A 20,882-nucleotide genomic window follows, 5' to 3' on the forward strand; every position below is an offset into this window, starting at 1 on the left:
CATCAGGCATCCAAAGAAACATCAATTCTTAATCTTGCATGTGATTTCACTCAGTAAACATTAACTATCTACTAGGTACTAAGGCAGGAAGAATAAACACAGCCCAGTGGGTGCCTTCAAAGAGCTTTCAATCTGTACAGCAGACATGCCTAAAAGAAATCTAGTTTAAGGCAGTATTTTTCCAGTGTTTTGCATTGGATGTTCATATTCCGTAAGAAAAATAGTTTTCTATGATAAATAAATTTCAGAAACACTGGAATAAACCAAATTAAGCCACTTATTTTCCTTCCTGAGCTTTGGATACACTGCCTGCTATACCTGACAGCAGGGGCAAAGGCAGTAGGGAGGGCAGCTCTACGTACTCGAAATCTTTCAAACCTCACTGGCTATTCTTTTCACCTGAAACACCTCTTAGGAAATAAGTAGGGAAATAATGGATTTAGGCAAAATGTGCTCGGTGTCAAACAGTGCTATGAACTAGTAAGTCCCACAGAAATACACATGAAGTCCGAAGGGCTCTGTGGAGAAACAGAGCTTGAGCTGAGCCTCTGAGGAACAAACACAGAAGCACGCCATACAGAAGGGAAGAACATAAGCAGAATCCATTGAAGAACAAGGTGCCTAAATCAACTAGAAAAATGAAATAGGGTTATAAAGTAAGAGACAAGGATGGAACTGTATCTTAGAAGGGCTGAGGGCTTTGATAGGATTCGGGCTTGATTTTGTATGCATTAAGGGGTCACTGAAATCTCAGAAAAATAACTTGGTTGTCTGCGTGTTCTGCGCAAATTATCCTGGCAGCGCTGCGCAGAGTGGAGTAGAACCCTTCTACCGAATGGGAAGCCAAAGGCAGGGCGAGCAATGTGATGCAGAAGCTAAAGGGATGTTATCCTGGGAGCAGTGGGGACAGGACAACAGAGCTGGCGTCTTGGAAAGTCTCAAGTTGGGAGAGGAGAACCACTGAAGAAGATTCAGTGACTGGAAGGAGAATGGACATAAAGAAACCAAACTGAGTTTTCATCCTCCCTTTTCAGAGACAAGGGAGGATGAGTAAAATCAGAGGTGTAAGACAGAAGAATGAACGACACTCAAGAGTCCTAATCTTCTGTTTAAGATAGGAAAAATCATCTTCCGTGAGTAGGACTTGAACTTCCAAGAACTCAGTTAACATTCTCTTCACCTATGCCAGCTTCCTATTCAGGCACGATTTCAGTTTAAAGTCTTTTATTTTGATTAAGTAAATACTGATAAGCATTCTACTCCTTAATGCAGTATTTAGACTCCGATTCCTTAATCTGCCCAAGTAGACTGAAGGACACTTTCAAAATTCTAAACCCAAATAGATACATATTAACATATGCATTAAGTATGCACATAAGTGTTATGCATAGAGGCAAAATGTCAAAGTATAAATATATCAAATAACATAAAGTAGACCCAGAACTCTAGCATTGTAGAAGATTAGATATTTAAGTTTATTCAGATACTATGAAATCTAAACCAAGCAACTTATGTTCAAAGTAGGTAGATAAGAAATTAGGTGTTTAACGTTCAACTACAAGGCACCTGCCATCTGCTGCAACCTTATTAGTAAAACCAACCAATTATTATTGCACAATTACTCTGAGTTTAGCAAAGTACTCAGGAGAGGTTGAAGAAAATAGAAGATATATGATCCCTGTTTTTAAGGAGTTGTGATCTTGTTTGTAAACCAAAAGAATGTGGAATAGGGTAAGAGACAAACTTAAAAGAACATAATAAGAAACTAAATGTAGCCCAGGCTTGTGTGGCTCAGTGGGTTGAGCACTGCCTGCAAACTGAAAGGTCACCAGTTCAATTCCCAGTCAGGGCACATGCCTGGGTTGTGTGCCATGCGAGAGGGCAATTGATTTTTTCTTTCTTTCACACATTGGTGTCTCTCTTCCTCTTTCTCCCTCCCGTCCCCTCTCTAAAAAAAAAGTAAATGTATTTTTAAAAAAGAGACTAAACAGAATTTACAACTAAAACATGGACTGTGTGGTGAAAGAGAGATCAGTGTGAAGTGGTTACCTTGTGAACATCTAAGGTGGGTGTGTGTATATGCGGGTGTGCAGGTATGTGTTTTAAAATGCCAGAGCAAAGGTTTCCTTCCCCAGTTCCTTTCCCCTGGGCAGTCACTCCCTCTCTGACCTCCCTTACTCACCTGTAGATCACACCGATTATTTCCTGGTGCAATGAAGTACTGCACCCAGGATCAACAGCCTAAGGGAAGGGACAGAGGCAGGAATGAGAAGCTGGGACAGGGACACAGACCAGACGGTTAAAACTGAGGATCCTTGTTAGGAACTAGAAGCAGCAGCTAAGTTTGGGTGAGCATAAAGTGGGTTTAAGCTCTTAAAGTGGGAGGCAGTCATTATCAGTCCCTGGCAGTTCTGGGGAGGATGGTTTGACCTGAGGGAATGAAGCGAGGAGTCACGGGAGGCAGATCAGTTAGGAGGCTTCTACAGGAACCAGATGTAAGATAAGGACAACAGGGCTGGTAATAACACAGTAAAACAGATGGGAGATGAAGACAAGGGACTAGGCGTTATCTAGCCACAGAATACCTAAGCAAATAAAGGTGAAAGATAACTAATTTTTTTTAAATCTTCTGAATTTTATGTACAATATCACAGCCCCAAAAAACCAATAAAACATACTAGTAATATGGCAAAAGAAAAAAAAAAAAAAACCTATGGTTACAGCATTTAATGGAGGGTCACACTACATTGAGAGGCAAATTAGCATGGTGGCTGTTTGAGAGGATGACCTTTGGATGCCAATCTGAATTTAAATCAGCTCAGCCTCTTTCTGTCTGTGCAACCCCGGAAAATGACTTCACCTCTGTGTGTGTTTCTTCATCTACTAAATGCGGTATTAACATTACCTCCCTCATTGGGTGTTACAAGAAGTGAATGGACTTTATATATATTAAAATAATTATTTGTCAAAATACAAGGTCTGTCTGGAAAAAGCCCAACCATTGTTAATATAACGAGAATGGTTTATGCGACATTGATGTAACCTGGCAGCCAAGGACAGTGGACTGGAATGCACATGCGTGAACACTGATGACTTCACTGTACTAGTCAGTGGGGGTGGTAGACACCGTTGAGTGAGCATGTGTACTGTGTGGCTGTCACATTCAAAATGAGCAAACAGAGCAACGAATCTGCATTAAATTTTGCATTAAGCTTGAACATTCCTCCACAGAAACTATTTGGATGACTCAGAAGGCCGCAACTATGGGCAACTGGTGATTGGCAGCTTCATCATGACAATGTGCCCACTCATGCATCACATCTGTCTCCTGCAGAGTTTTCTGGAAAAACATCAAATCACCCAGGTGGCTCAGCCCCTCTACAGCCCAGATTTGGTGCCCTACACCTCCTGCCTTTTCCCACAATTAAAAGCACCATTGAACGGGAAGAGATTTCAGAACGTCGACGAGATTCAGGAAAATACGATGGGGCAGCTGAGGGCAATTGGGAGAACTGTGTGAGACCCCAAGGTGCCTACTTTGGGGACTGAGGTGTCACTGTCCTATGTACAACGTTTCTTATATCTTGTCCCTTCTTCAGTAAGTATCTCTATTTTTCATATTACATGGCTGGGAACCTTCTGGACTGACCTCATATATGCCAACATATTAAATAAACTGCAAACGACAGTAAATGTATTTAAGAAAAAACCGGGCACTGGCCACTACTTTAGAGTAACCTGGGAAGACTCCTCAGGAGATGAATGACAGCTGAGAGCTAAAGGACGCACAGAATCAGCACCATGAAGGGGGTGGGGGGAGAACAAATAGCATTAAAAAAAAAAAAAAGACAGACTAAAGCTGGACATTCGGACGTGGACAGTGCTGTGACCTGACCACAGCTCAGGGAGCCAGGGGACAAGACAGGAAGTGAGGTGGGAAAGTGGGCAACGGTCAGATCATGCATGCCTTGAACAGCTCATAAAGCTCAGATTTTATTCTAAGGCAGTGAAAAGCCCTTGAATGGTTTGAATGGTTTTAAGCAGAGGAGTGACAAGTCTGGTTTATTTTAATGACCTTTATGAACCATAAATCATCTACTTACCTTTTGCAAAAGATTATGCAACATCCAGAAAACAAATCTAAGTACATCCCAACAGTCTTTTCATCTCTGTGATAATTTTTATATTATGAGATCATGATAACCAAAAATACAGCCACCTGAAATGCTAACACCTGGGACTTAACAACATTAAAGTGAGAGAGATGCGCTTCTGGGAAAAGACAGTGCATTTGTAAGGGTGTTCTGCTGTGCTGAAAGCCATTTCACTCCATCCATTCACCTTCTTTCACGGTTGCTGTCAACACGAACATCAGTCATGATGAATAGAACATACATTGTTCTGTTAGTTCTTTTTCAAGCAATAGTCATGTATTTTCTCTGCCACCTCACATTCTTTTCCTCAGACTCCCTTATCTTTAACAATATGCTCTTCCAAATAGCTTAAGGTTGAGAATTAGAAAACAATGTTTCAATTCTAAAGCTACTAAAACTTAGGGGCATTCAGTGCTAATAACAAGCTCAACTATATATTTGAACGCCATTACTCTGGCCTTCCACAAGGAACAGTCCCATTTTGATCAACGAGAAGACAAGAGCACAGAGGGGACAGAATTATGGGGTGTATCAGGTTATATTTCTTCAGGCAAGGGAACGGAATTTCAAGATACGTTATGGAAGTGTTCCAAGGAGATTTCCAAGGCAAAAGCTACATACAGCACCAGTCTTGCCTCCCGGCATGGCTCTTCCAGAACTAGTGGCTAAGCACTGCACAGTTAGCAGAGCTCGTAACAGGGAGCAGGAGGTGGAGACCAGTGGGGAGGGGCAGAAGCACATTCAAACCTCTGGATGTTCCTGCCACTCTGTCACTCGGCCAAAAGCCAGAAACAGGAAGGCATCACACTCCTAGGAAACTGATGGCAGCTGCACCTCCAGATGCACACTCTTCAGTATCCCTAATTCCTGCTGGCCCTGATCCATCGCTCTATCCACCCATCGGGACCACCCCCTGGGCTAATACAATGAGGCTTCACTAATCAAGTACAACCACAGGACAAGCCTACAAATACGGGCCAGCAAACCATGGCACAGGGTATACGGCTTTTTTGACTGTCAATAATTTAGAAGCTTCCATTGGGTATCTCCTCTCTGTTGAGTATCATATATAGGCAATACAGAAAAGGAAAAGGAAACTTGCCGCCCTGGAGCGATTTACAGGGAGTCTGACCACACTGCGGTCAATGCAGCAGTCCATCTCAGACAGAGGAATAAGTGAAATAAAATTGCAGACCAATCACCACGAGATTCTGGTGGCCACAGGCAGGCATAGCTTCACCACATCGGATAGATGTGAATCAACATCCTCCTAGCTGTTTCTTCCCTACGGTGTGTCCCAATTGTTGCCCGACTAATTTCTTGCAACATATATTCTTCCTGTGAACATCAAATTCTCAGAACATCCTCTCTCTTCTTCCTGCTAAAAATCTCTTTCATTTGTGTTAAGGTTTTTTCTTCTTCTCACACTTCACCATTGGTTAAATCAGCTGAGCCAGGACTTGACCGAAGTTTGAGCTCTAGTTTAACATTTTCACCCGTTCAATTAACAATGAATCACTGAAAGCCTATTTTGTTCTAGGCTTTGCTCTAAATGTCTACACACAAAATGTATGGGCCAGTCACTGAACCTCTCCAAGCCCAAGTTTCCTCAATTAAAGAAAATCATAGCAACACTGCCTGCTTCATAGTTAATAAGCTTGGCATGTGGATTAAATGATAAAATGTAACTAAAAATGCCTCGTAAACTCAAGAAAGAGATGCCCTCCTACCACTACCACCATCTCACGGCTGCATAGCGCACACTATTTCAAAAACACATTGACATAAATTACCTCTTGGATTCTGTGTGTTGATCAAACACGAGTATTAATATTCTCCTACAGATGAAAAACCACTGTGCCAAGAATGTAAGTGACTTCTTGAAGATAAGACTGGAATCCAAGTCTCCTGACTCACCATTGAATGCTATTTTTACTATTCTTATGCTGATTTTCACGAAGTCCGTTTTGCAGGAGAAAGCACAGACTAGCAGTCTCGCCTTGGTTGCTGAGGGAAAGTTGTTTTTGTTGTTGTTCTGATACAAAAACAACCTTCCCTCAGCAACCAAGGCGAGACTGCTAGTCTGTGCTCTTAATCCTACATCTCGAGATACAGATCAGGCAATAATAACCTGGTAGTTTCCAAAGTAAACAAAGGGAAGCAAGACCTCTCCTCTTGGGCATATAAAAACCATGCCTTATTTTACTTTCTTTGAACACGACAGGCATGGAGTCACATGAGTAGTAACTACGACGGGTAAGAAGATGTTCACACCAAGTCAGGAGATGGGGAGAGGAGGGCAAACAACACAGACTGCAAAGCTGCTGGATCCTGGGGCCGCAACCACACACAGTAAGTAATTAAACACGGGCCCTAATGACTTCCAGCTCCAAAAACTGGCTCGGTACTAGGAAGGCTAGCTTCTAATACTTAGCCATGCTCAATAAAACCTGTTAATCTGCAGTGGATAACTATTAAGGTTATCCAGCAGGGTATCCAAGAACTCTACTTAACTCTGATACTATCGACCTAGAGATAGAATCAGATACCACAAGAAGGTCACCTGGGCTTCTGACAAGCTGGCTGTAAGTAATCGGTTCTTGCAACCCCCTACTGGGTTATTGTAAAAGGAACAGCCAGATGACAAGAGACGCACAGGTCAAGGTCTGTGGGAAGGGGCCCGGACCGTCCTTGCCCTCTCCAGGCACAGCACTCTGTCCCGAATCCCCCAGTGTTCACCAGCCCGGAAGCATTCTGAACCTCCCCCAACCCCTTGGAGGATTTTTATGGAGGCTTCATTGTATGGGCACAACTGATTAAATCATTGGCCGCTGTCTATTCAGTCAACCTTCTGCTCCTCTCTTCTCTTCTCTTCTCCTCTCCTCTCCTCCCCTCCCCTCCCCCCAGAGGCAAGGGCAGGAATCAAAGTTCCAACCTTCTAATCACCTGGCCAGTTCTCCCCGCACCCAGCCCCTATCCTCAGGTGCTTCCACAAATCACCTCATTCACATAACAAAAGACACCTTTATCACTCTCAAATCTCAGGAAATTCCAAGGGTTTGGGAACTGTGAGTCATGACAGCAGATAAAGACTAAATATTGTATATAAATATATATGAAAAATATATTTTGGTCATTAGTATCATTCAAAATACTCTTTCCACAGTCATACTACCAAAGATAGAACATAACGAGATGGATCCTTTGCTAAATCCAGCTTTCCTTCTCTGGGCATGTCCCAGGCACGAATTATTGACCCACACTTGCCGTAACTGGCAATATACCAGGAAGCACCATACCAGGTACAACGTCGAAGGACCTGGCCAGATTCCCCTTACATCCAACCCCTTATTTTTACACAGTCATTCCTGAAAATTCGTTTCAAGGCCAAATGTCTAAAATCTGAACAATATATTCACGTTTTATGCTTATTTTCACAGAATTAAAATGTGTGTGTAAAATCCCTTGTTAGGCTTCTTTCAGGTGCTTGTCAACCTCAAGCATTCGCCCCAGAATGAGAGCCAGCTTTGTTGGCAGTCCTTCCACTATCTTAAAAAACTGATCCACTTGGCAAATTAATACAGGGATGCACTCTTCTCATAAGGGTTTAATGCCCCTCCAGGGAAACCTCTGCAGGAGGCAGGTTTATGGGTTGGGCAGCCAACAATTTCTTTATCTTTCAAAGTGGGACACATTACAAATCAGGAACAAGTAACCTCAGGTGCCTGCCATCAACTCAGCTCTGCCTTCGCTCATCTCCACCTTCCATCACATCAAGAGACTGAGGTGCCTGTTAGCGTGGGCTGCGTATGGGTACCACTCTGGTGGAAACCCCCGTATGAATGCTAAATGGCAAGACTGACTCTATGGACCTCCTCAGCCCCAGGGTTGGGGGAAGGGGGACAACAAAAGAGGACAGGGATGTGATATTTAGTCATCCTGACCCTGGCAACAGGAGCTGTCAAACACTGCCTCCATGCAATGACTAAAATTTTCAGTTATTATCAAATACACTTTGCTATCAGCGTAAACTGTGAAAGTGCCCCGACCATATGAAATGAAAGCTGACCACGGGTCGGCTGAGGGCCACCCATATAGGCGTAAAGCTGCAAAGCCAAACTCAGGTTAAGCATACTTCATGACTTTCATGTGAGGCTGCCCAGGGCTGGTGTTAAAATTCTTACTGCTGGCTGAGGTTCACACACCTCCCTACAGTGTCCCCTGGGAAGCAACTATGGTGAGCCCAGTGACACCACTGTGTCCAAGGAGGAAAAATAAAATTCTGGACCTCTGGACTTGCTGAGCAGACTATGAATTCCCACCATTTTTGCAACACTGTTGTCAAATAAAAACGAGCTATCCTCTTCTGTCTCATGTTTAGGCTATTGCGAATCTGTCTCATTTTCAAGACTTCAGCCGTGTACAGAACCACATAAGAAATAAGAGAAAAACTGGCATTTTTAGTTTGCTCTGGATATGCTTGCTCTTGCCATTGATTTTATTTGGATACTTAGACTTTCCTACTCACAAGTACTGAGATGCCTCATCCTCTCAGAGATTCTTCCCCCACCCCATCCCCAAAAAATGAAATACATAAATTTGCATCATACTCCAGGTTGGCAAACTTCCCCTAACACCTCAGGTCTAACTCTCCAACTCTGAGGCTATTAAGAGCCTAGACAAAGTATTCTAACCCATGAAGCCTTCTAACACATTGTATCATTAGGAAGCACTCTAGTTATCAACATCAGTAAATACAGCCAATTCTCATTATTCCCAGTAGTTATGTCCTATAACGCCTCTGAGAACACTGAATTAGCACATACGGAACCATTACTCCTAGAGGAAAGACAGGGCTAGGTTCCTGCGAGCCCCTGGTTACAACATTTTTGTCAAATGATCAATAAATACATAACCTTGTTTTATGAGTGTTTCTATTTAAAGACAGCGTATTTGATATCTCTTGTTGATTCATTAACATTGAACTCCCAGCCAACACACTGTAACTCACGCCTGGACAAAGCTTATCTAATGCACTTATCTTTTGTGTAAGGCACATCACAGCCTTCTTGTTCCTAGGAACACGACTGCATTTCAGTATTATGCTTGGGGGCCATTTTAAAAAGCAAAACCACCAACTTTTGCCCCTGAATGGGAAAAACGTGGCACTCAAAAGACCGCAAAAGCATACTTGTTTACAGTGTGAGAGCTGAGACACGGAGGCAGAGTGTGATTGCCTTGTTCGACCTCGGCCGCGAACATGCATCTCAGAGATTTAAGGTTCACACTCCGAGCATGTGCATGGATGACTGCAAAAGTGCTACAAATACTGATTTAGGAACCACAGAAAGATTGCGGTAAGTCGACAAATACTCAAATACAGAGTCCACAAAAAATCAGAATAATGAGGATCTGTTTATCACACCTGAGACATGAGATAGAGACAAGGCTTTTCCCCTTTGCAGCAGAGCTGTTCTACTGTATCCCAGCTAGAAAGAATTTTTCTGGGGTCAGCACCTCCCTCATACAACCCCTTGCTTTCCCACCTTGGCAGTTTATACTATCAAGATTTGGCAGTCCAATTTCTAAATTGTGGTTGCTTTACTGTGGACAGATCCTAAATGGCGACGGACTGACAAGCGCACTTATTTGTCTCTTCCATTAAATTCCCACATGTAGATTCATTCATTAACTTTAGAAAGGCTCCCTACAAGAATCACAAATGACCTTCAGCCCATATATCTTGCAGAAACATCTTATCACACAAGAAAAAAAACCTTTTCTGTCACCAGGTTCCAGCTGCAACAGCTTATATCTAACACAGGCCAAACACGGACAACTCAGTATGTTAAAATCGCCAGTTTCAGAATTTTAGTGCCATTAGAATTCTGCCAGGAGTGGGCAAAAGTATGTTAATAATAAATGATACAATAATAAATAAATCATAACACAAGAATAAACTGTGTGGCGTGTACTCACAACTGTAAACCTACTTATGCTCATCCCTGTGCATAAGGGACTTTTACCTCCTAAACTTAAAACTCTTATTAGTTGCCCTGGCTGGTGTGGCTCAGTGGATTGAGTGCCAGCCTGCGAATCAAAGGGTCGCTGGTTTGATTCCCAATCAGGGCACATGCCTGGGTTGTGGGCCAGATCCCCGTTTGGGGGGGTGTGAGGGGCATGTTTCTCTGCCTCTCTTTCTCCCTCCTTTCCCCTCTCTAAAAGATAAATAAATAAAATATTTTTTAAAAAAAACCTCTATGATTTTATTGTCATACTCAAAGTTGCAAAACAACTTTTATTATGGTTATTTTACCTAGTATTTGATTAAGGCAAACCAAAAGTTGCACAGCAAAACTATCCAGGAGAGAAACCTGAAAAGGCAAAATATAAAATCTTCCTTTGGATTTGTTTTGGCAACCACCAGACTCCATAAGGAGATAAAGGGAATTTCCCATTACAGAACTCTTATCGCACAGAACATTTAAAAGTGAAAGTTTTAGTTTCATACCTACAATGTCTGTAAGAAGTGCTAAAATCTTAAGGTAAATGCCTAGTCCTAAATCAGTTGGGACTGTGTTTATGCAGCTCTCTCAAATCTTCAAGGACTTTTATAAATAACAAACACAAATGCTTTTCAAAGCACATTATTCCCCGTAATTCCGACACTCTGTAATGTATTGAAACAGATATTATCAGCCCTTTACAGAGGAAAATAAAGCTCAAAGGTTAAATAGAAGTAACTTTTTCTGGTCACAAAGTTACTAGGTAACAAAGACGAGACTTGAACTCAAGTCTCCAGAAATAAGCCACAGCTGTTTTTACAACAACACACACAGTTTTGGAATGTAGTCCATGGTTATTTATAGCAGAATTATTTTCTTAATTGTATTGTGTTTTGGTCAACATAAAAATTAGTCTGCATCCCTTCCAAATGGAAAGCAAAGGCAGGCTGCCCAGAATGGGGGGGGAGGAAAAAAAAAAACAGTGATAGGGAAAATCAGCCTGGGATTAAAATTTTGCCAGAGTTAAACAAAAAAAATGAGGGGTTTACACCATTTCTACAAGGAAGGAGATGACTTTTCAGCCAGACTTAACAGGAAACACGCAGAAACACACACACACACACACAGTGTGTCTTGAGTATGAGACAACAAACTTCCTAGTGAAGTATTTCTAAATCCATTATTTAAAATTAGAGCACTGAGATTTAGAGATGATAAATACAGCAATAAGGCTGCTGACCCCAAAGCTCTCTTAAAAGTACCCACACTAAACCCCTGACAATCATGCGCAGACTTCATTAGCTGCAAGCAGGAAACAATGAACATTACAAGTCTACAGACTCAAAGACTAAAGAGTTAAACTTCAGTATGCTAAAATGTATGCAAAACTGACCTTTAAATACTAATAGAAAAATTTACATGTAATGTTTTTGTCTTTGAGTGTCAGAGGAAACAAATGCGAGCCTTCGTTTTCGTCAAGGTAGGCTTAGGTTTAGAAAAAGCTTATTCAAAATCTCTACAAATCGGGTGGTAGTACATTCCAAATAAAGGGGGCAACCAGCTGCTGATAAAAATGAGAAGAGCGGCCTCCACCCCCGTCCCGCAAGCTGCTGGTTCTTATTAACCAGAGAAGGAAATACAACCAGCAAACATACAGCACCAATGATCAAAGTGAAACCGATGTTTTAATCATCTAGCTTAAACAGACGAACACATGCCAGTAAAGCGCATAAAACTGTTAATAGAAGTACTGTCATCCTAATCTAAGACATTTAAATGTCTTAGTGTAATGAATCAAAGAAGACTTTAAGCAACACAAAAAAGGAGAGACCTTTGCTTTTCGGCGAGGCCTGCACTCGGTGCGGAGGAGTGTGCGGTTTGGTTTTGAGGAGGGGGCAGGAAGTGTACGGAGAGGAAAGGGACAGGTCCCAGCAGCCCGTCCTCAGCCCCTTCCCGTTGTCTCCCGCACCACAGCCCTCCTCTGCCGCTGGCCAGGACCAAATGGGATGCAGGGCGCACCGGGTCGCTTTCCTGGCCCCACGCCTCCCACTCCCAGGACAGCTTCCACGCGGGACCTCTCCAGAAGCCAGACCTCTCCCTCAGAGATCGCAGACGCTTCGGTTCCCACCGGCAGTCTCAAGTTTCCCGCCTCCTCCCTGCAGGATGGAAGCCCTCTGTCCCGCTCCGAGTCAGCCCAACCCCTTGGTCTCCCGCAAGCCATCCCTCGCCCGTCCTCGGTCCCACCAGCCCGACTCTCGGGCACTCACCGCTCGGCGGCCCTGGGCGCGCCCGCCTCCGGCCAGCAGGGCCCCGTAGGGCCAGGGGCGGTACCGCCGAGCGCGCGGGGCGCACTTCGGGGACGCGCCGACGCACAGGCGCGCTCGCGCCCGCGCTCCCGCACCGACTCCCCCTCCGCACACCCACACGCACACGCGGGCGGCGCGCGCCGAGCCGGCGCAGCGGCTTACGCGAGCTCCGGAGCCCGAGGAATCCCAGGAATGAGGCGCCGCCCGCTCCCTCCGTGGCTCTGCGGGGCTCCGCCGGGCCGCCGCGGCCCGCCAGGCCACGCCCCCAGCCCCGCCCCCCCCACCGAGCAGGTGGGGCAGAGCCCAGGTGAGCCTGCGGCGAAGCGGGAGTCGGGCTAAGCGCGCGGGGAGAGGCTGGTTTCCCCTCCCCCGCCTGCAACGTGCCCGGAGGCGGTTAGCACCGACCCGGCGGGTACGGACGCGCTTGGGGTGCAAACGGCCGCGAAGGGCCTGGTGCAGCACTGGGCCCCTCAGAGAAGGTTCCAGTTCCAGAGACTGCGGTGAGCCTGCGACTCCCGTACATCACAACCCCCAAGGCCCTGAGAGCACACGCGCAAACACAAACGAACCTTTCGTGCGCTCCCAGGTGCCTGCCGCTGTGGGTCAGGCACGTTCCTCACACGCACACAGTTGGCTCTCGCACCCGTGGACACAGCACACGTGACACGGACGAGCCACGCTCGGTACCCGTGCACCAGCCGCCACTTAACCGCCACAGCAGCCAAGTGCCAGCGCGTTCGAGCCAGACCTACAGCACCTCCGCTGCCCTCGGCTTTAGAGCCGCACCGTCCCGGCCTTGCGCACAGACCTGCCTGGGAAGCAGCCCCAGGAAGAGCGTACAAGCCTTCGGGCGCCCTGGGCTCGGCGTTCACACCGGCTCACCCGCCAGACAGCGGCTCACGCGGGGCCTTCCGCCTCCCGGGTCTCCAAGCTCCACCGGGCCCCGACCTGGGACACCACCGCTCCCTCTCGTTACCCACACACACCCCAGCCACACTGCCGAGACAGGCCGAAGACCACACATACCTGAGGGTACAGGTCGTACTCGCTTGTGTAGGTAGGTGTGTGCTCAGGTGCCCCGGAGATCAGAACGGACGATGCAGTCCAGGACACTCAGAAGCGGCTCGGTTTCCTCCCATTACAGCATGTTACACTCCACCACTCCACTTTTCACACACACACAACACACACACACACCAGACGCTCCGCAGCGTCTTTCCTCCCCCTCGCTCGCCCAGAGGAGGAAGTCCTAGAAAATCAAAACAGTGTGGAAGGGAGGGAGCAGAGGAGGAAGGGACGGAGATCGCAGGGGCAGGAGTCCCCTCCAGCCGCTCACACACTAGCGTTTGCTGTGTTTGGCAAACTCCTGGAGTCCACATCTCAGTCTGCTCTGAAATGAGCTGAGGGGAGGAGCCGAGGGGGGAGGAGGTGAAACATTTCTAATTGGTGCAGGTTCTTATTACAGCAGCATTGTAGACATGTGACCACGAAAAGAAAAGGCCTGTCTTTAATTTTTTCCTGTCATTCTCTGGAGATTTAGTGCTGGGGGCTGGGGGTGGGGTGGAGGCCTGATACTCCCCCTTCCCCAGCAGCCCTTGCCCCATTGTTTTCTCATGCTGCCACAATTAAGAAAACATTTGCTTAACGTATCCAGCTGCTAACTTCATAAAATAAATACAGACTGGACTTCCTCTGGTTCGCTTTAGATGGCTTCATGTTGCTTGCCGTCTAGCTGTTCTCAAACCTCAGTCATTATTAGTGTCTCCTACAATAGGGCTCTCTCTGGGAAAGCGCTCTCCAGAGAGGAAGTGATAACCATAAAAACAAATACCAGTTTACATTGATGCTGGGGGAAAATGCTTTGCAGTTTTTAAACTGTTTTCTCATCTACTACATCATCTCAACATATAAAGTCACAACACATAAACTTTGATCTTAAGGCCTGTTGGGCATTCATAGTTCCATCTTATATCAAGATTTAGATGGTTTACATAAAACAGATAGAGGCATCACCTGAACGAGAGCCCAGGTCTGCTGGTCCCTTGTAAAATTTGCTCTCTTCTACTCTACACAGGGCCATGGTAGATGGGGCAACCCAAGTGACAAGTCTACCCAAGCATAGCTGTCCCTGGTTGCCTGGTTCCCAGATTAAAATTCACAGATTAAAGCCAGGAGGCTCCCAGTCTTCCCAAAGATACTCTTACTTAAACTCCATTTTAGTTCATCAGTAGTCTCAGACTAGGGGGAAAACCCTGAGAAAGATCATAAAGAGGAGGTTTTCATCCCACCAATAATTGGACAGTGTATGAGGAAAGACTGAGGACTGGTTTGGTGAATTTCGAAAGTGTGGCAAGATGGAAAAAAGGTTTTAGACTCAAACAGACCTGGACTTGAATCCAAACTCCACCTCCAGTAGTTAGAGGACTTTGGGCATGTTATTAAGCCCAGTTTTCTCATCTGTAAAGCAGAGATAATAATTCTTACTTTAAAGAGGCATTGCAGGGAGTAAGGACTAGGCCGAATATTCGAGAATATTCACATCTCCTTCTTTCTCTCTTCCTGCCTTAAATCCAGTCCTATTGGGACGCCTTCATAAGCAGGCACCCACCTTAATCACAGAGAGATAGGAAAATGATTTGCCCAGACAGTGCAAATGAATAATGATAGCAACACCACCACAACTACACATTTATCAACAGGCTCAGGGACTTACAAAGTGTTCCCACATATCATTATCTCATTTGATCTTCATGACAACTCTGCCATCTGTATGCTGTTAAGTGATTTCCATTTTTGGGTCAGTGTAGAGGTCCTAAAGCTTCCTCTTTAGTTTCCATCACAGCTTAGAGCAAACCTTACTCTGCAGATAAATCACGGGGACACAGGCCCTTTTCTCATGGATGTGACCGGTCTTCGACCTTTCCAAGGATTAATCTCACCGCTTCCTTTACATCAGCATCAGTGTGACTTCCATCTGGCAACATCTAAGCATGGTTGTTTTAGTCTGGCTGTTTTAGTCGTGCCCCCTTTCTCTTACCTTAACACACTCAGGTTAAGGTAAGAAAAGGGGGGCGTGCTGTGAAGATGTGGACTGTCACTGGGACGCGCCCCGTATATAGACTATTCACACAATGGAGTATTGGATAGCAGCCTAAACTAATGATTTACAGTGATCCGCAACAATAGGGACGAATCTTGACAATATTAAGTGAAAAAACAATCAGTTGCAAAAGACTGCATACAGACAGCATAATATACTATTGGTGATGTTTAAAAAATGAAAAATAATTGTGGAAGTACATACACCTGCAATAAAACTATATTAAAGGGGCTCTGATGGGGTAACTCAGTCGGTTAGAACATCGTCCCAAAACGCCAAGGTTGCAGGTTCAAGCCCTGGACAGGGCACGTACAAGAATCAACCAACGAATGCATAAATAAATGAAACAGCAAATTGATGTTTCTCTCCCTCTCTCAAATCAATAAATTCAAAAACTATATACATAGGGAATGATGATGGGAAGATGTCAGAGTGTCATCTAGGGAAAGGGCCTGATGGGATGGGTGGGATGGAAACATTTGGTCAAATGTAGATTATTGTCAAGATCTTAGTTTTTGGGTGAAGGCTTCACAAGTTCACTCTTTAAAATAACCACTTAGGTGGTATTTGCACAACAATGTGAATGTATTTAATGCCACTGAACTATACACTTAAAATGGTTAAAATACTAAATTTTGTTATGTATATTTTACCACAATAAAAAAATATAAGGAATTGAAAGGGGGAAATGGGCAAATTTCTAGAACTACTTAAATAGCTAACTATGAAAATAAAGGCAGGCAGTACATTGACCACTGATAAGAATGTGTTTCACACCAAGGATTTTGTACATGCACCAGAAGTTTATTTTAAAAAGTAAAGTAATCCAGGAGGAGAAACTAGATTGGCCCTGAGTTGCTCATGATTGAAGCTGATGATGTATGCAGGTGGTGGTGTTATACTGTCTGTCTACTCTTGGATGTGTTTGAAAATTTTCATATTAAAACATTTAAAAATTAAAAGGAAAAGAAAATGCAGAGGGCAGAAGGATGCTCTATGGATCATTATTCTGCCTTTTCTATGGGCCACAAAGTCATTGGCCAGGCTCCCTCTCGGTTTCTCTGTGCCTCCTCCCCATTTCATTCTCTCATCTCTCTACCAAGGAGTTTTCGCATTGCTTTGGCTGCATTATCACTGTCCCTACTTTTGGCTTTACCCCTGCTGGCAACTGATTCCTCTCATACCTTCATAGTTCGAATTGCTCAGAAAGAAAATCTGATTATCCTACTTGACTAATCCATAGAAAGGGCTACAATTTGATCTACCCTGAAGTCTTGTGTCCTTGAGGCTCTGTGAAGTCAGCCATGGTCCAGTGATGAGAAATGGGAGGAAGAAGGGAGAGGCAGAATTACCAGGTATATAACATAGCAGCCAGCAGGCAGGGGTGGGACAGCAGCAAGATTGATGTGGCCAATGCTACAAGCCGAAAGGCTCTAAGGAGTTCAGTCAGGTAAGAAGAAGATCTTTGCCTTTCCAATGACTCCTTATGAATTTTAAAGTTCCCCCAATTAGTGAGCAGTGTAAAAAAAAAAAACCTCTATACCAACTTCCCAATAAGTAGTTTATTTTTCTCAATTTAAAACATATTTATTTATTGACTGTAGGGAGAGAGAGAAAGAGAGAAATAGTGATTGGCTCTTCCACTTATTTACGCACTCATTGCATGATTCTCGTATGTGCCCTGACTGGGGCTCAAACTCACAACCTTGGCACATGGGGATGATGCTCCAATAACTAAGCTACCTGGCCAGGGCAGTAGTTTATTTTTCCATTCGTCCCCCCACGTCATACTTTCAAGGTGGGAATGAGGGAGACACCAAGAGCTGGCCGCCACTCTGAAATGTGCGTAGTGCACATAGACTCTTACTGCGTCAATGCACTCACATCACTTTTCTCATGGAGTGAGAACAGGGGGCTTTCTACTCTCCTGGGGAACAAAGCAACCAGTGGAAAAACTCGAATGATCTGACTACAATGGGAGAACACAATAAGAAATGATCTAGAATAATGATACCTAACATTTAATGAGTGCTCTTGCTTTGATCCTAGCACTGTTCTCCGTGCTTTAAGACAATTATCTAGTGTAAGCCTTACCAGAGCCCTATAAGGTAGGGACTACAAATACCTCCATTATGCAAATAAATAGAAAGCATGGGGATGTTAAATAACTTGGCCAAGGTCTTAAAGATAATAAGGGTGCAACTAGAATTACACTCTGGTGGTGTGATTCTGGAGGCCGTGTGCTTAGCCTCTATCACTTCCCATCAGGCATCCACGGGGAGCTTGCTAGTAACGCAGACTCTCAGGCCACACCCAGACCTACTCCAACAGAATCTGCACTTCAGCAAGCTCCGCAGGTGATTCATATTCACATTACACTTTGAGAAGCACTGATCTATAACATATTGCTTCCCGAAAGAATATTAACTATTATTAAATATTTACAATATGCATGTATTGTGCTAAACATTATGACTATATAATTGCATTTAATCTTCATAAAAATCCTAGAAAGGAAGTCCTATAAGATCAATGAGTTGATCAAGATCAATATCCTGGTTGTGTTATTGTACTCAGTTTTGTAAGATGTTACCTCTGGAGGAAAGGCTACATTGGACCTTTCTGTATTACTTCTTACAATTGTATATGAATCTACAATTCTCTTGAAGTAAAAAAATATGTAATTTAAAAACCCTATGATGTAAGTTTTATTTCCCTACTTTTATCGTTAAGGAAGTAGAAGTCTTAAAGAGGCTAAGTAAGAAGAACAGTAGTATTGAGGCCCTACTGTGTGCAAGGCACTGTCCTAGGCACTGGGGATACAGCAGTGAACAAACACTGCCCTCGTTGACCTATCATTCTAGTATGGGTGGTCAGAATTCAAACCCAAATCTGGCTTGCCAAGTCCTCCACTGCTCAGATCTCAGAGATGTGGGCACAAGATTGGAGCATGGTAAATAATAGAGCTATGAATGGTTAATTAAAACTTTTGCAAAATTTCTAGGCAGATGTATATGAAAGAATCTAACAGTGCCAGGCACTCAATCAATTCCCTTCATTCCTTTCCTTGCAACTGTCTCAGAGTCCAAAAATGAGCCTCACCTCCACCGTGACCCAACATGGATTTTACCCTTCACCCAGCTGGACAGAGTCCAGTGATGGAGCCATGGTGGGTGGTAGTAACCAGCCACTTGTGGAATCTGAGGAAGAGCTATACTCGAGGGCAATGTTCCAAGGTTTGGGGAGGTACCGTTTGAAACCTGTCAAGGATTCAGTGGTGAGCATTTTTCTGAACATCATCTCTTTTCACAGCATAGCTCTGGATGAGTCCCCTTAAGCAACCCCAGATTTATGGCCAGAACGATTACTCACACCTCGAATCTCTGAGTGATACGTAGTAACACTGACATAAAGATTGGATTTGTCCTCACACAAGAAATTTTCCTTCAAGTACTATAAGAACGATTCAGTATGGCAATATATTCTTTCTCAGAGACAAACTTCAGTGGAATGGGGCAGGAGATAATAGGAGCAATTTTCCACAGAAAAGAATGTTGCAGATGCTGGATTCAAGGCCAGCCAGAATTTGACCACAGTTAACAATCTACCTCTCAGACAGAATGGTTTGAGTTGGTGAACTTAACAAAAATGAACATGTATTTTTTCCTGAATATGGATTCACTCGAAAAACAGCACCACCTCAAAGAAAAATTCTTCAAACTGAGATTGCCACGTCTCTCTTGGCTCCAGTTTCTTCTTTTGCATTCAGCTCTTACAAGCATGTGCTATATATAGGCAGGAAGAAAGTAAACAGGGAAGAAAGGAGATCAACATCACTGGGTGCCAACTATGGGCAAGGCACTGTGCTCAGCATTCCCATTCAATGTCTGAGGACATTTCCGACTCCACTGCACAGATGAGGAAGCGGGGGCTCCCAGTGGGTACAACATTTTCTTTAGTGCAACTACTCGAGTAGTGCAGACCCAGGGTTCAAACCAGGTGACCTGACTCCTCATTCAACGATCTTTTAGAAATACCAGTAAGTTCACCCAGGAAAGACCCCTTTGATAATCTCAATAAATCACTGAATCTACTCTCATAGACCAACACTTGGATTCCGAAGGAAAATAGCTCCTCTTGGTTTCCCATCCCTGGAGGGCTACTATGTGGAATTGAAATTTGCCAGGGTTCTAACATCATTTTTGACATTGTTTGTCAACGGGTGGAGAAGCCCTTGGCACGTGAGAATTGCTGAGACTTGAGCAGCAGACAGACCGGAGCTCCAACCTTGGGCCCACCGGTTTCTGGCTGCATGGCGCTGGCACAAACGTGGAGAGTGCTCAAACTTCCATCTCTCACTGACACAATGGGGGGGATTCCTCCTTAGAAACATGTTTTTAAAACAAACACACACATGGAAAGACATACATTGTATAACCTCACTTAAATGTGGAATCTAAAATAGAAAAAAAAAAAAGCTAAACTCATAGAAAAATAGACCAGATTTGTGCCAACAGAGGCGGAGGGTAAGAGGAGGTGGAGTCGGGTGAAGGGGCCAGTGGGTGCACATGCCCAGTTACAAGATACATGCGCACTAGGGATGTGATGTGCGACCACAGCCCACGCTGCTGCCAATGCAGTGTGCAAGGGGAAATCCTAAGAGTTACATCACAAGGAAGAATTGTTTTTCTTTTCCTTTTGCATTGATGAGGTAATGGATATTAACTAAACTTATTGCGGTCATCGTTTCATAATATAAGTAAGTACAGCCATTATGCTGTACACCTTAAACTTACACAGGACAAAAAGCCCTAACCGAATTTTTCAAAAAGATTCAGGGTTTTTAAAAGTATTAAGTACTTTAAAAAGTATATTTGCATCTAGTGAGGACTGGCTTCTTTGTTCTTAGACTCTCACATGGTGGAAGGGGCCAGAGACCTCTCTGGGGCCACTTACTAGAGCACTAATCCCATTTATAAGAGGTCGGCTCTCATGACCTAGTTGCCTCCCAAAGGCCCCCCCTCCGAACACCATCACATTGGGTATTAAGTTTCAACGCAGGAGTTTGCAGGGGACACAGACATTCAGTCTATAGCAGCAAGGGGGTTAAGTTAGGAGACTTTCACAATCTTCCAGATGAGAGAAGATGGTGGTTCAAAATAGATTGAGAGATTAATAAAGACAAGTGGACAGATTTTAGATACATTTTTGGAGATAGATATACAAGTTAAGGTATTGCCAGTTACAGTAACAGATAACCCTGAAAACTTGGTGGTTTTTCACATAAAGTCGAGCAAGTGGTTCTCCTCCAAGTGGT

The 20,882-nt window shown here is 44.2% G+C and overlaps 1 protein-coding gene across 3 annotated transcripts in view; it reads right to left on the minus strand.

Annotated features, from left to right (window-relative positions):
* The window catches only part of VGLL4 (vestigial like family member 4), a 153,907-nt gene extending 140,064 nt beyond the window's left edge, over positions 1-13,843 (minus strand). Inside the window, exon 1 of one of the 3 annotated variants that reach the window (XM_024556430.3) lies at positions 13,492-13,843. The gene's annotated coding sequence lies outside the window, so the exon portion shown is untranslated. Of the gene's footprint in view, positions 1-12,426; positions 12,584-12,627; positions 12,648-13,491 lie in introns of those variants that run through there. The other 2 variants (XM_053929533.1, XM_053929532.2) reach the window with 2 other exon arrangements.
* Positions 13,844-20,882: the final 7,039 nt, after the last annotated feature.

This window comes from Desmodus rotundus, chromosome 8, assembly GCF_022682495.2.
Source record: "Desmodus rotundus isolate HL8 chromosome 8, HLdesRot8A.1, whole genome shotgun sequence".
Taxonomy (NCBI): Eukaryota; Metazoa; Chordata; class Mammalia; order Chiroptera; family Phyllostomidae; genus Desmodus; species Desmodus rotundus.